The sequence below is a fragment of the Rhipicephalus microplus genome, unplaced genomic scaffold, assembly GCF_043290135.1.
Source record: "Rhipicephalus microplus isolate Deutch F79 unplaced genomic scaffold, USDA_Rmic scaffold_421, whole genome shotgun sequence".
In the NCBI taxonomy this organism is placed as follows: domain Eukaryota; kingdom Metazoa; phylum Arthropoda; class Arachnida; order Ixodida; family Ixodidae; genus Rhipicephalus; species Rhipicephalus microplus.
Window position 1 is genome coordinate 1773 of NW_027464985.1, and position 13228 is coordinate 15000.

General features: G+C 60.4%; 2 non-coding genes across 2 annotated transcripts; both read right to left on the reverse strand.

Moving 5' to 3' along the window:
- Window positions 1-356: 356 nt before the first annotated feature.
- On the reverse strand, window positions 357-509 carry LOC142794420 (5.8S ribosomal RNA). Its single transcript, XR_012892326.1, has one exon. It is a non-coding gene; the product is annotated as a 5.8S ribosomal RNA (ribosomal RNA).
- Window positions 510-2228: 1719 nt separating this feature from the next.
- On the reverse strand, window positions 2229-4043 carry LOC142794421 (small subunit ribosomal RNA). Its single transcript, XR_012892327.1, has one exon. It is a non-coding gene; the product is annotated as a small subunit ribosomal RNA (ribosomal RNA).
- Between the last annotated feature and the right edge of the window lie 9185 nt (window positions 4044-13228).

Consider the following 13228-nt stretch of genomic DNA (forward strand, 5'->3'; position numbering starts at 1 on the left):
CCGGCTTTCGCTCCTCGTGTTTACCGTGCGTTAAAGTTGCGCGTCCGTGGCTCTCGCAGCTCTTGCGCGCCCGGTCGCAGAGAGGAGTACGCAACCTCGACCGCACTTTCCCTGCAGGCTTCCTTCCGACTCGAAGTCCTGCGGCGGTCTCAACGAGGTGCCACATCCTCAATGCAGTCGGTCGCCCCCGTTTCGGTTGGGCTCTGGCACGACGGTCGCCACCGTCTCGCCCTTGAGTGGCCGCTGTTGGCGCTCGCTGTGAGGTGTTCAGCGTGCTGTCCGTGTTGCCGACGCGGTCAAAACGAGTCGACGGCTCACGTTCCCTTGTGCGCCGAAGGCTCTCTTGATATGTGATCCGACCCTCAGACAGACGAAGCCAAGGGAAGACCCAAGGCCGCAATGTGCGTTCAAAGAATCAGTGCTCAGTGTGTCCTGCAATTCACACCAAGTCTCGCAGCTGGCTGCGTTCTTCATCGACCCGAGAACCGAGTGATCCACCGCTTAGAGTCGTGAAAAAGTGTTTGTTCAATTCCGTACAGTCAAAACCAAACGTTTCTGGCACTCGGCCAAACAGTGGCCAAGAAGGGCGCTTTTCAGCGCACGCTTGGACTCCAAAACTCTGCCGCGCCTTTTTCGGCTGCCGCAAATCGAGCAAACGGTGTGTTTCGGACGGCGTTTCGCTTCCGCTACTTGCGAGTGCTTTCGTGGTCCACCCCTCTATAAATACTCGGGAGGCGTCGAAGCCGGTTCTCCAAGCCGGACCCGTAGGTATCGTTGTGTGCTCGCTCTCATTGGCCCGCCTAACCAGAAAATGCCTGCGGTACACCCATTTGGATAAGAGTGCACGCAGATGCGGGCCTCGACGGCTACACATTTCCTCGGGCGGCCGCCTCCCGGCCTCCGTGGAGCGCGGGATGCACGGTCCCATCGACAAGCCTCTCCCGTTTTTACCGTGGCGTCGCGGTTCACCACGGCGGGCGGGTCGGTCTCCTCCGCATAAAAAGGGGGACCCCCGCTTTTTGTTCCACGAAATCGCACAAGCTTTTTTCGCATCCACGGTTTGCCACCGCACACCAAAATGCCGATCCGGCTGCCTACTTTAGCCAACAGGTGGAGCCAGGCGCGCCGTACTTGCGCGGCACTTCCCACGTCCACCGAAGTCGGTGCCAAGGACCACTTTCGGCGCCGGAGCCGCGTACGAGCCTACTCGAGGCGGAAGAACGAAGCCAGCAAGGGCCTGGCCGCAAGTGCGTTCAATTGTCGGGACGTCCAAGTCCCTCGTTCTTCCGTGCTTCCTCTTTCGGCAAGTCGTTGCGGCACCTTCCCAAAGCGCGCAGACCCGCTAATCGCGACGAGCGCGACGTGGCCGTGCCGCCTTTCCCTCGGCAGCAAGCAAAACGCCTGGCAACGTCGACGCTCCCCTAACCGCGATCTCGCACCGTGTTTCGTGTGGCGAATTCAAAAGCCGGCCGGCGCTGCTGCAACCATTACGGTCGGTACGCATACGCCGCGGAGGGCGGGACGGTCATCGGAGCGTGCGGTTCCTCCATCGAGTACTGCGCACCTCGGCCGTCGCATCGCCGTGCCATGACCGGCCGCGCGTCAACGCGAACCGGTGCCAGCGAGATCCCTCGCCTGCAAGAACCGACCGGCAGCCTCCGTCACCCGAGGACGCGGAGGCGCTTGCCGCGGACGGCGGGACGGTATGCACTGGTGCACAGCGGACCCGTCACATCGCCAGTTCCTTGACCGACCGCCGACGCTTGTGCCGTTCCTCTCGTACTTGGCAGTCGCCGCGCGATTGTCGGGTCTCGTTCTTGCACGCTCGAACGGTCGGGAGGGCACTCGGCTGGCGTTTCGGGAACGCGCAGCCTCGCCTTCTACCGACGTAACCACGACTCGCCGTTCGCGCTCCGCCGCTCCTGTTTACAGTACTAGGCGGTCCCGCAGCGGTCGGGTCGCGCATTTCGAGCGCTTCGAGCCACGGTGCAGTGGCGGGTCGAAAGCCGACCTATGAGTGCGTTGCGCCGTTTGTACCCGCGTCCGCCACCTGGCCGACCGTCCAAGGTCGCGGTGTTGGCGTCCGCTGGGCGCAACAATTTGTCACGGGGTGCCGCTCCACATTCAGGCAGCCCCGTGGGGAAAAGCCGACCCCGCGTCCAAACGGGGTCAGCGGCAGAAAGTGTCGGGCGCAGACGCAGCTGAGGCGCTCACCCTTCACAATCCGTTAATGATCCTTCCGCAGGTTCACCTACGGAAACCTTGTTACGACTTTTACTTCCTCTAAATGATCAAGTTTGGTCATCTTTCCAACAGACCGGCGCAACCGAAAGGCCGCGCCGGACATCGGTCCGAAGACCTCACTAAATCATTCAATCGGTAGTAGCGACGGGCGGTGTGTACAAAGGGCAGGGACGTAATCAACGCGAGCTTATGACTCGCGCTTACTGGGAATTCCTCGTTCAAGGGGAACAATTGCAAGCCCCTATCCCAATCACGAAAGAAGTTCCACGGGTTACCCAGTCTTTTCAGACAGGGATAAAGACACGCTGCTTCCTTCAGTGTAGCGCGCGTGCGGCCCCGGACATCTAAGGGCATCACAGACCTGTTATTGCTCTGTTTCGTGCGGCTAGGAGCCGCTTGTCCCTCTAAGAAGGTTGTAAGGTGCTGGGAACCCCGCACCTATTTAATAGGCTAGAGTCTCGTTCGTTATCGGAATTAACCAGACAAATCGCTCCACCAACTAAGAACGGCCATGCACCACCATCCACCGAATCAAGAAAGAGCTCTCAATCTGTCAATCCTCCCAGTGTCCGGGCCGGGTAAGTTTTCCCGTGTTGAGTCAAATTAAGCCGCAGGCTCCACTCCTGGTGGTGCCCTTCCGTCAATTCCTTTAAGTTTCAGCTTTGCAACCATACTTCCCCCGGAACCCAAATACTTTGGTTTCCCGGAAGCTGCCCGCCGAGTCATTTGAGTAACTCAGGCGGATCGCTGGTTGGCATCGTTTATGGTCAGAACTAGGGCGGTATCTGATCGCCTTCGAACCTCTGACTTTCGTTCTTGATCAATGAAAACATTCTTGGCAAATGCTTTCGCAGTAGTTCGTCTTGCGACGGTCCAAGAATTTCACCTCTAGCGCCGCAATACGAATGCCCCCGTCCGTCCCTCTTAATCATTACCTCGTATTCCAAAAACCAACAGAACAGAAACGAGGTCTTGTTCTATTATTCCATGCAAGTTTATTCAGGCGACTCGCCTGCGTTGAGCACTCTAATTTTTTCAAAGTAAAAGCACCGGCCATCTCGAGGCACACAATGAAGTGCACCAAGAAAGAACCGGCATGATGTTCAGTCCGAGCCGTCGCATCGGGTAGATGCACTACTCGTCTGGAACTGAGATCCAACTACGAGCTTTTTAACCGCAGCAGCTTTAGTATACGCTATTGGAGCTGGAATTACCGCGGCTGCTGGCACCAGACTTGCCCTCCAATTGATCCTCGTTAAAGGATTTAGAGTGTACTCATTTCAATTACGGGGCCTCAAAAGAGTCCCGTATTGTTATTTTTCGTCACTACCTCCCCGTGCCGGGAGTGGGTAATTTGCGCGCCTGCTGCCTTCCTTGGATGTGGTAGCCGTTTCTCAGGCTCCCTCTCCGGAATCGAACCCTGATTCTCCGTTACCCGTAACAACCATGGTAAGCAAGTAACCTACCATCGAAAGTTGATAAGGCAGACACTTGAAAGAAACGTCGCCGGCTCGTGGCCATGCGATCAGCACAAAGTTATCCAGAGTCACCACACAATACGGGCCGAAACCCGATCGATCTTGGTCTAATAAAAGCACCCGTTACCCAAAGGGCTCCAGGCTCACTGCATGTATTAGCTCTAGAATTGCCACAGTTATCCAAGTAGGAAGAAACGATCTAAGGAACCATAACTGATTTAATGAGCCATTCGCGGTTTCGCCTTATTTCGGCATGTACTTAGACATGCATGGCTTAATCTTTGAGACAAGCATATGATTACTGGCAGGATCAACCAGGTAATCGTTCGACTGCGCGTCCGTCCTCGCCCTCGGCGGGCCGGACGCAGTCTGTGTGCGGCGGAGGCCACCTTCAGGCGCCCCAACACGCTTATTTTGCACTCCGAGATGACGGCGTTCGAGCTCGCTACGGCACAACCTTCCCGAAAGACGAGTGGGAGCCGTGCGGCAAGAAGCACGTTCATGCTCGCTCTTTTTCGTTGCATCGACTCGGTCGCGCCGTGCGGGTTGCCCAAGCCCGCTGCACTGTCGGTGGACCGGCCGGAACTAGCAACGGAGCCGAGACTGCAAAGCCGCCAGACGACGGGTCACGCCCGCGTCTTCGGCGCTTTCGCATCTGAATCGCCCGAGGACGACACGGAACACACCTCGATATCGTGGTAAAACGGCACCGTCCGACAACCAGCCCCTAACGCATCAAGCGGATGAGGCTGCAGACGACTGCCGTGGATTCCCCTGGAGCAGACCCGAGGACACGCTTGACGAGGCCGAAGCCCGCCGCATATCAGACACCCGGTCGCTTTCGCGTACGCCGCTCACGAGAACCCCCACATAATAGCAGCGATAAGTACCCAGACCTCCTTGGGCCCTAATACGAGCGTACTCGAGAAAATTTCACCGCGGGTGTGCCCCGAAACGTGTGGCATGTTGAGCGTGCCACAAGTCTACGTCGCTCTCAAACCCGCCGAGGTCGTAGAATTTGCGACCCTACTCACGAAATTCCCACCGAGGATACGGCCGCAAACGTACCGCACCTTGGGTAGGCCACGAGTTTGTGCAACACTACGCTGACGGCACAGCACCGAGGTCGTGCGCGCACGCACGGGAAAATTCCGCCGCGGTTTCTGCCGAAAACGTGAGGCACCACGACTCTCCGCAAGTTCGCGTCGACTGCGAAAGACCGAAGTCGTGAACGACGTGTCCGCTACTCGCCGCCGACACGCTGGACACCAAACGTACAACGACTCGACGGCGTCGTAGAGGCCCACGACGCGGTTTTCCTTAACGACGTCTCGGCGTGGCACCGACAGGTTAGAACGGCCGACCAACGTTCCCTGTCCGCCGTTCGGCTCAGTCGAAGGGCTCGGCGACTTCGGCAACGCTGCGAAGCCGCACGGTGACGCACGCCATGTCCCCATTTTTTTTTTCTTTCTGCGTCTGCCGGGGTGCCCCTATAATAGCAGCGATAAGCACCCAGACCGCCGTGGGTCGCTCGCCCCGGCTGACGTGGTTTTTCGTACTCCTGCGGCGGTCGCCGTCAAGCACGTCCAAATACGCTACTTTCGTGGGCGCATTCACGCTCTTTCGCTTCGCCGGAGTGCCAGCACTCACTCTGCCAAAAACGGCGAACATCCGAGCGGCGGTTCCCACTTTTGCGTCGGCGTCGCAAACCCCGCCCCGGCAGACGAGGTTTGCCGTACTCGTGCGACGGTGGCCGGCGGGCACGTCGAAAGACGCCGATATCGTGCGCGAATTGGCGCACCTTGGCTTCACCGGAGTGCCGCCACTGACTCCTCCAAAAACGGCGAAGATCCGAGCGGCGCTTCCCACTTTCGCATCGGCGTCCCGAACTCCGCCCCGGCTGACGCGGTTTACCGTACTCGTGCGACGGTCGCCGGCGAGCACGTGGAAAGACGCCGATATCGTGCCCGAATCGGCTCCGTTCGGCTTCGCCGGAGTGCCAGCACTGGCTCGGCGAAAGACGACGAACATCCGAGCGACGGTTCTCACTATTGCGTACGCGTCGCAAACCCCGCCCCGGCAGACGCACTTTGCCGTACTCGTGCGACGGTCGCCGGCGAGCACGTAGAAAGACGCCGATATCGTGCCGGAATCGGCCCCGTTTGGCTTCGCCGGAGTGCCAGCACTCACTCGGCCACAAACGGCGAACATCCGAGCGGCGGTTCCCACTTAGCCGTCGGCGTCCCGAACTCCGCCCCGGCAGACGCGGTTGCCGAGCTCGTGCGACTAGCGACCGCGAAGCCGTCTCGCGACGCCGCTTTCGTGCGCGGCTCCCACTGCGACCTGGGTCACCCGAGGTCGACGAGCAAAAAAGAATGTCGAAAAAAATTTTTTTTTTTTTTGCGTCTGCCGGGGTGCCCCTATAATAGCAGCGATAAGCACCCAGACCGCCATGGGTCGCTCGCCCCGGCTGACGTGGTTTTTCGTTTTCCTGCGGTGGTCGTCGTCAAGCACGTCCAAACACGCCACTTTCGTGGGCGCATTCGCGCTCTTTCGCTTCGCCGGAGTGCCAGCACTCACTCTGCCAAAAACGGCGAACATCCGAGCGGCGGTTCCCACTTTTGCGTCGGCGTCGCAAACCCCGCCCCGGCAGACGAGGTTTGCCGTACTCGTGCGACGGTGGCCGGCGGGCACGTCGAAAGACGCCGATATCGTGCGCGAATTGGCGCACCTTGGCTTCACCGGAGTGCCGCCACTGACTCCTCCAAAAACGGCGAAGATCCGAGCGGCGCTTCCCACTTTCGCATCGGCGTCCCGAACTCCGCCCCGGCTGACGCGGTTTACCGTACTCGTGCGACGGTCGCCGGCGAGCACGTGGAAAGACGCCGATATCGTGCCCGAATCGGCTCCGTTCGGCTTCGCCGGATTGCCAGCACTGGCTCGGCGAAAGACGACGAACATCCGAGCGACGGTTCTCACTATTGCGTACGCGTCGCAAACCCCGCCCCGGCAGACGCACTTTGCCGTACTCGTGCGACGGTCGCCGGCGAGCACGTAGAAAGACGCCGATATCGTGCCGGAATCGGCCCCGTTTGGCTTCGCCGGAGTGCCAGCACTCACTCGGCCACAAACGGCGAACATCCGAGCGGCGGTTCCCACTTAGCCGTCGGCGTCCCGAACTCCGCCCCGGCAGACGCGGTTGCCGAGCTCGTGCGACTAGCGACCGCGAAGCCGTCTCGCGACGCCGCTTTCGTGCGCGGCTCCCACTGCGACCTGGGTCACCCGAGGTCGACGAGCAAAAAAGAATGTCGAAAAAAATTTTTTTTTTTTTTTTGCGTCTGCCGGGGTGCCCCTATAATAGCAGCGATAAGCACCCAGACCGCCATGGGTCGCTCGCCCCGGCTGACGTGGTTTTTCGTTTTCCTGCGGTGGTCGTCGTCAAGCACGTCCAAACACGCCACTTTCGTGGGCGCATTCGCGCTCTTTCGCTTCGCCGGAGTGCCAGCACTCACTCTGCCAAAAACGGCGAACATCCTAGTGGCGGTTCCCACTTTTGCGTCGGCGTCGCCAACCCCGCCCCGGCATACGCGGTTTGCCGTACTCGTGCGGCGGTGGCCGGCGGGCACGTCGAAAGACACCGATATCGTGCGCGAGTCGATGCTTCTTGGTCTCGCAGGAGGGCCGCCACTCACTCCTGCAAAAACGGCGAAGATCCGAGCGGCGCTTCCCACTTTTTCGTCGGCGTCGCAAACCTCGCCCCGGCAGACGCGCTTTGCCGTACTCGTGCGACGGTCGCCGGCGAGCACGTCGAAATACGCCGATATCGTGCCCGAATCGGCCCCGTTTCGCTTCGCCGGAGTGCCAGCACTCGCTCGGCCAAAGACGACGAACATCCGAGCGACGGTTCCCACTATTGCGTACGCGTCGCGAACCCCGCCCCGGCAGACGCGGTTTGCCGTACTCGTGCGGCGGTGGCCGGCGGGCACGTCGAAAGACGCCGATATCGTGCACGAATTGGCGCTCCTTGGCTTCACCGGAGTGCCAGCACTCACTCGGCCAAAAACGGCGAACATCCGAGCAGCGGTACCCACTTAGCCGTCGGCATCCCGAACTCCGCGCCGGCTGACGCGGTTGCCGAGCTCGTGCGACTAGCGACCGCGAACGCGTCTCGCGACGCCGCTTTCGTGCGCGGCTCCCATTGCGACCTGGGTTACCCGAGCTCGACCAGCAAAAAAGAAGGTCGAAAATTTTTTTTTTTTTTCTGCGTCTGCCGGGGTGCCCCTATAATAGCAGCGATAAGCACCCAGACCGCCGTGTGTCGCTCGCCCCGGCTGACGTGGTTTTTCGTACTCCTGCAGCGGTCGCCGTCACGCACGTCCAAATACGCCACTTTCGTGGGCGCATTCGCGCTCTTTCGCGTCGCCGGAGTGCCAGCACTCACTCTGCCAAAAACGGCCAACATCCGAGCGGCGGTTCCCACTTTTGCGTCGGCGTCGTAAACCCCGCCCCGGCAGACGCGGTTTGCCCTACTCGTGCGACGGTCGCCGGCGAGCGCGTCGAAAGACGCCGATATCGTGCGCTAATTGGCGCTCCCTGGCTTCTCCGGAGTGCCGCCACTCACTCCTCCAAAAACGGCGAAGATCCGAGCGGCGTTCTCCACTTTCGCATCGGCGTCCCGAACTCCGCCCGGGCTGACGCGGTTTACCGTACTCGTGCGACGGTCGCCGGCGGGCACGTCGAAAGACGCCGATATCGTGCCGTAATCGGCCCCGTTTGGCTTCGCCCGTGTGCCAGCACTCACTCGGCCAAAAACGGCGAACATCCGAGCAGCGTTTCCCACTTTCGCATCGGCGTCCCGAAGCCCGCCCCGGCAGACGCGGTTTGCCCTACTCGAGCGACGGTCGCCGGCGATCACGTCGAAAGGCGCCGAATTCGTGCACGAATCGATGCTTCTTGGTCTCGCAGGAGGGCCGCCACTCACTCCTGCAAAAACGGCGAAGATCCGAGTTGCGCTTCCCACTTTTTCGTCGGCGTCCCGAACTACGCCCCGGCTGACGCGGTTTACCGTACTCGTGCGACGGTCGCCGGCGGGCACTTCAAAATACGCCGATTTCGTGGGCGCATTCACGCTGTTTCGCTTCCCCGGAGTGCCAACACTCACTCTGCCGAAAGCGGCGATCATCCGAGCGGCGGTTCCCACTTTTGCGTCGGCTTCGCAAACGGCGCCCCGGCAGACGCGCTCGTGCGACGTACTCGTGCGACGGTCGCCGGCGAGCACGTCGAAAGACGCCGATATCGTGCTCGAATCGACCCCGTTTCGCTTCGCCGGAGTGCTGCCAGTCACGGCGCAGAAAACGGCGAACAAGTGTTTTTTTTTTTTTTTTTCCTAGAATTTGTGTTATAGAAGGCACATTTGATATCGGACGATAATTTTCAACTTTATCACGCGCACCGATTTTCGTGTAGAGGTTTGCAAGTTTATGGGAATTTCTCCACTTGGAATAATGCGATTTAGTAGTACTACGAGAACTTCATGGATGTACTCAAGGGTACGGGGCAAGTCAGTTACGTCAACACCTGCAGATTTTTTACACTTCAAACTGAAAATTGTTGGTTGTGAGTCCTCGTGTGATATTAAAGGCCGATTCGCTAACACATAGAACAAAGAAAGAAAGGAAGAAAAAACGCCCGCGCTCGCTCAAGAAACCTGGGTTCGCAACAAGTGGCAACAACAAGCAACCGAGCGAGTGCGCCAAAACCCGTGGCGGCCGAACAAACGCGAAGTCCCAACCGCGTCAGCCGGGGCGGCACGGGACAGGAAAAATCACTTCAGCCGGGGCGGCGGGGCACCGAATAAACCTCGTCACCTCGTCGCAGGATAAAAGAGGAAACAAAAAGTCTAAACAGCGTCTGCTGGAGCGAATGCGTAATAAAACAACAACAACAACAAAAAAAAAAAACACCCGCGCTCAAGAAGTCTGCAATCACCACAAAAGGCGACTGTGACCGAGCAGCGTCAGCCGGGGCCGTGCGGAAACGGAAAAACCGCGACTACCGGGGCGTCGAGGCACCGAAAAATCCACTTCAGCCGCGGCGAAAAAAAAAAACAAAAAGAAAGACGGAGGGGGGGGGGGGAACCACGTCTGCCGGGGCGAAGGAAAAAAAAAAACGCGTCTGCCGGGGCGAGCCCGGGTGCGGCACCACCGGGAAAACTGTGGCAAACAGACATGGCGATCGAGTGAGTGGGCCGCCAGCCAGGCTCAGCCAAAAAGTGCAAAGTCCGAACTGCGTCAGCCGGGGCGGCAAAAACCACGTCAGCCGGGGCGGCGCAAAAAACCGCGTCTGCCGGGGCGGCACGAAACCGCGTCAGCCGGGGCGGCGCGAAAACTGCGTCAGCCGGGGCGAAAGAAAAAAAAAAAAAAAACGCGTCTGCCGGGGCGAGCCCGGGTGCGGCACCACCGGGAAAACTGTGGCAAACAGACATGGCGATCGAGTGAGTGGGCCGCCAGCAAGGCTCAGCCAAAAAGTGCTAAGTCCGAACTGCGTCAGCTGGGGCGGCAAAAAACCGCGTCTGCCGGGGCGGCACGAAACCGCGTCAGCCGGGGCGGCGCGAAAACCGCGTCTGCCGGGGCGGCACGAAACCGCGTCAGCCGGGGCGGCGCGAAAACTGCGTCAGCCGGGGCGAGCCCGGGTGCGGCACCACCGGGAAAACTGTGGCAAACAGACATGGCGATCGAGTGAGTGGGCCGCCAGCCAGGCACAGCCGAAAAGTGCTAAGTCCGAACTGCGTCAGCCGGGGCGGCAAAAACCGCGTCAGCCGGGGCGGCGCGAAAACCGCGTCTGCCGGGGCGGCGCGAAAACCGCGTCTGCCGGGGCGGCGCGAAAACTGCGTCAGCCGGGGCGAAAGAAAAAAAAAAACGCGTCTGCCGGGGCGAGCCCGGGTGCGGCACCACCGGGAAAACTGTGGCAAACAGACATGGCGATCGAGTGAGTGGGCCGCCAGCAAGGCTCAGCCAAAAAGTGCTAAGTCCGAACTGCGTCAGCTGGGGCGGCAAAAAACCGCGTCTGCCGGGGCGGCACGAAACCGCGTCAGCCGGGGCGGCGCGAAAACCGCGTCTGCCGGGGCGGCACGAAACCGCGTCAGCCGGGGCGGCGCGAAAACTGCGTCAGCCGGGGCGAGCCCGGGTGCGGCACCACCGGGAAAACTGTGGCAAACAGACATGGCGATCGAGTGAGTGGGCCGCCAGCCAGGCACAGCCGAAAAGTGCTAAGTCCGAACTGCGTCAGCCGGGGCGGCAAAAACCGCGTCAGCCGGGGCGGCGCGAAAACCGCGTCTGCCGGGGCGGCACGAAACCGCGTCAGCCGGGGCGGCGCGAAAACTGCGTCAGCCGGGGCGAGCCCGGGTGCGGCACCACCGGGAAAACTGTGGCTAACAGACATGGCGATCGAGTGAGTGGGCCACCAGCCAGGCTCAGCCAAAAAGTGCTAAGTCCGAACTGCGTCAGCCGGGGCGGCAAAAACCGCGTCAGCCGGGGCGGCGCAAAAAACCGCGTCTGCCGGGGCGGCACGAAACCGCGTCAGCCGGGGCGGCGCGAAAACTGCGTCAGCCGGGGCGAAAGAAAAAAAAAAACGCGTCTGCCGGGGCGAGCCCGGGTGCGGCACCACCGGGAAAACTGTGGCAAACAGACATGGCGATCGAGTGAGTGGGCCGCCAGCCAGGCACAGCCGAAAAGTGCCAAGTCCGAACTGCGTCAGCCGGGGCGGCAAAAAACCGCGTCAGCCGGGGCGGCGCAAAAAACCGCGTCTGCCGGGGCGGCACGAAACCGCGTCAGCCGGGGCGGCGCGAAAACTGCGTCAGCCGGGGCGAGCCCGGGTGCGGCACCACCGGGAAAACTGTGGCAAACAGACATGGCGATCGAGTGAGTGGGCCGCCAGCCAGGCTCAGCCAAAAAGTGCCAAGTCCGAACTGCGTCAGCCGGGGCGGCGCAAAAAACCGCGTCTGCCGGGGCGGCGCGAAAACCGCGTCTGCCGGGGCGGCGCGAAAACTGCGTCAGCCGGGGCGAAAGAAAAAAAAAACGCGTCTGCCGGGGCGGCAAAAAACCGCGTCTGCCGGGGCGGCACGAAACCGCGTCAGCCGGGGCGGCGCGAAAACCGCGTCTGCCGGGGCGGCACGAAACCGCGTCAGCCGGGGCGAGCCCGGGTGCGGCACCACCGGGAAAACTGTGGCAAACAGACATGGCGATCGAGTGAGTGGGCCGCCAGCCAGGCACAGCCGAAAAGTGCTAAGTCCGAACTGCGTCAGCCGGGGCGGCAAAAACCGCGTCAGCCGGGGCGGCGCAAAAACCGCGTCTGCCGGGGCGAATGCAAAAAAAACAAAGAAAAAAGCCCGCGCTTAATCAAAAGAAAACAAAGAAAAAAGCTTGCGCTTAATCAAAAGAAAACAAACAAAAAAAGTTCGCGCTTAAGCCTGGCGGTGGAACCACCGGGGCAAACAGACCTGGCGATCGAGTGAGTGGGCCGCCAGCCGGGGTGAGCCAAAAAGTGCAAAGTCGGAACCGCGTCAGCCGGGGCGGCGCGAAAACCGCGTCAGCCGGGGCGGCGCAAAAACTGCGTCAGCCGGGGCGGCACGGAAAAACGAAAACCGCGTCAGCCGGGGCGGCACGGAAAAACGAAAACCACGTCAGCCGGGGCGACATCAAAATGAGGAAAAAAAAAAAAACTGCCTTAGGACACCTGCGTACACTTTCATGCGTTTGGGCATATCTCTCTGTAACACGCGCGCCCCTCGTTACGCGCGGCACTCTGTTTTCTCCGACACCCATATTTCGGCGGCATGTGGCACGCGCGCCCGTCCCTACGCACGGCACACCGCAGTGCTTTCTCGATATTTTTCTTTTCCTCCAACACCGTCATCTATAGGCTTTTAGTGACCTGTTGCTCGTGGCAAAAGTTCGCTAGCTCTGACACCTCTTGCATGCGCACCGTTTTTGCGCACGGTGCTATGCCGCAAAGCACGGCAGTCGCATGCGTTTCTCTCAGGCACCTCTTTTTTGACACAACGCTGTGGTGCTTAGAAACACACCCGCCGCTTTTGCGCACAGAACTCCACCGTACAGCACGGTAGTCACGTTTGTTCCACACGAACAGCAGTGTGCATCGTGCTACGACACTTTGAAAGCTTTTTCTTCCGAGTCTCGACCGCGCTGTTCCTTTCGTACTTGGCGCGGTTTTGGGACCAGCTTTGTTTTAAACCCCTACTGCGCGCCGTTCCTTTCGTACTTGGCGCGGTTCAGGGTTTGTTTCGAGCCCTTAGCCGCGCTGTTCCCTCCGTACTTGGCGCGGTTTAGGGTCGAGCTTTGTCTCGAGCCCTCTCCGCGCCGTTCCTTCCGTACTTGGCGCGGTTTAGGGTTTGTTTCGAGCCCTTAGCCGCGCTGTTCCCTCCGTACTTGGCGCGGTTTAGGGTTTGTTTCGAGCCCTTAGCCGCGCTGTTCCCTCCGTACTTGGCG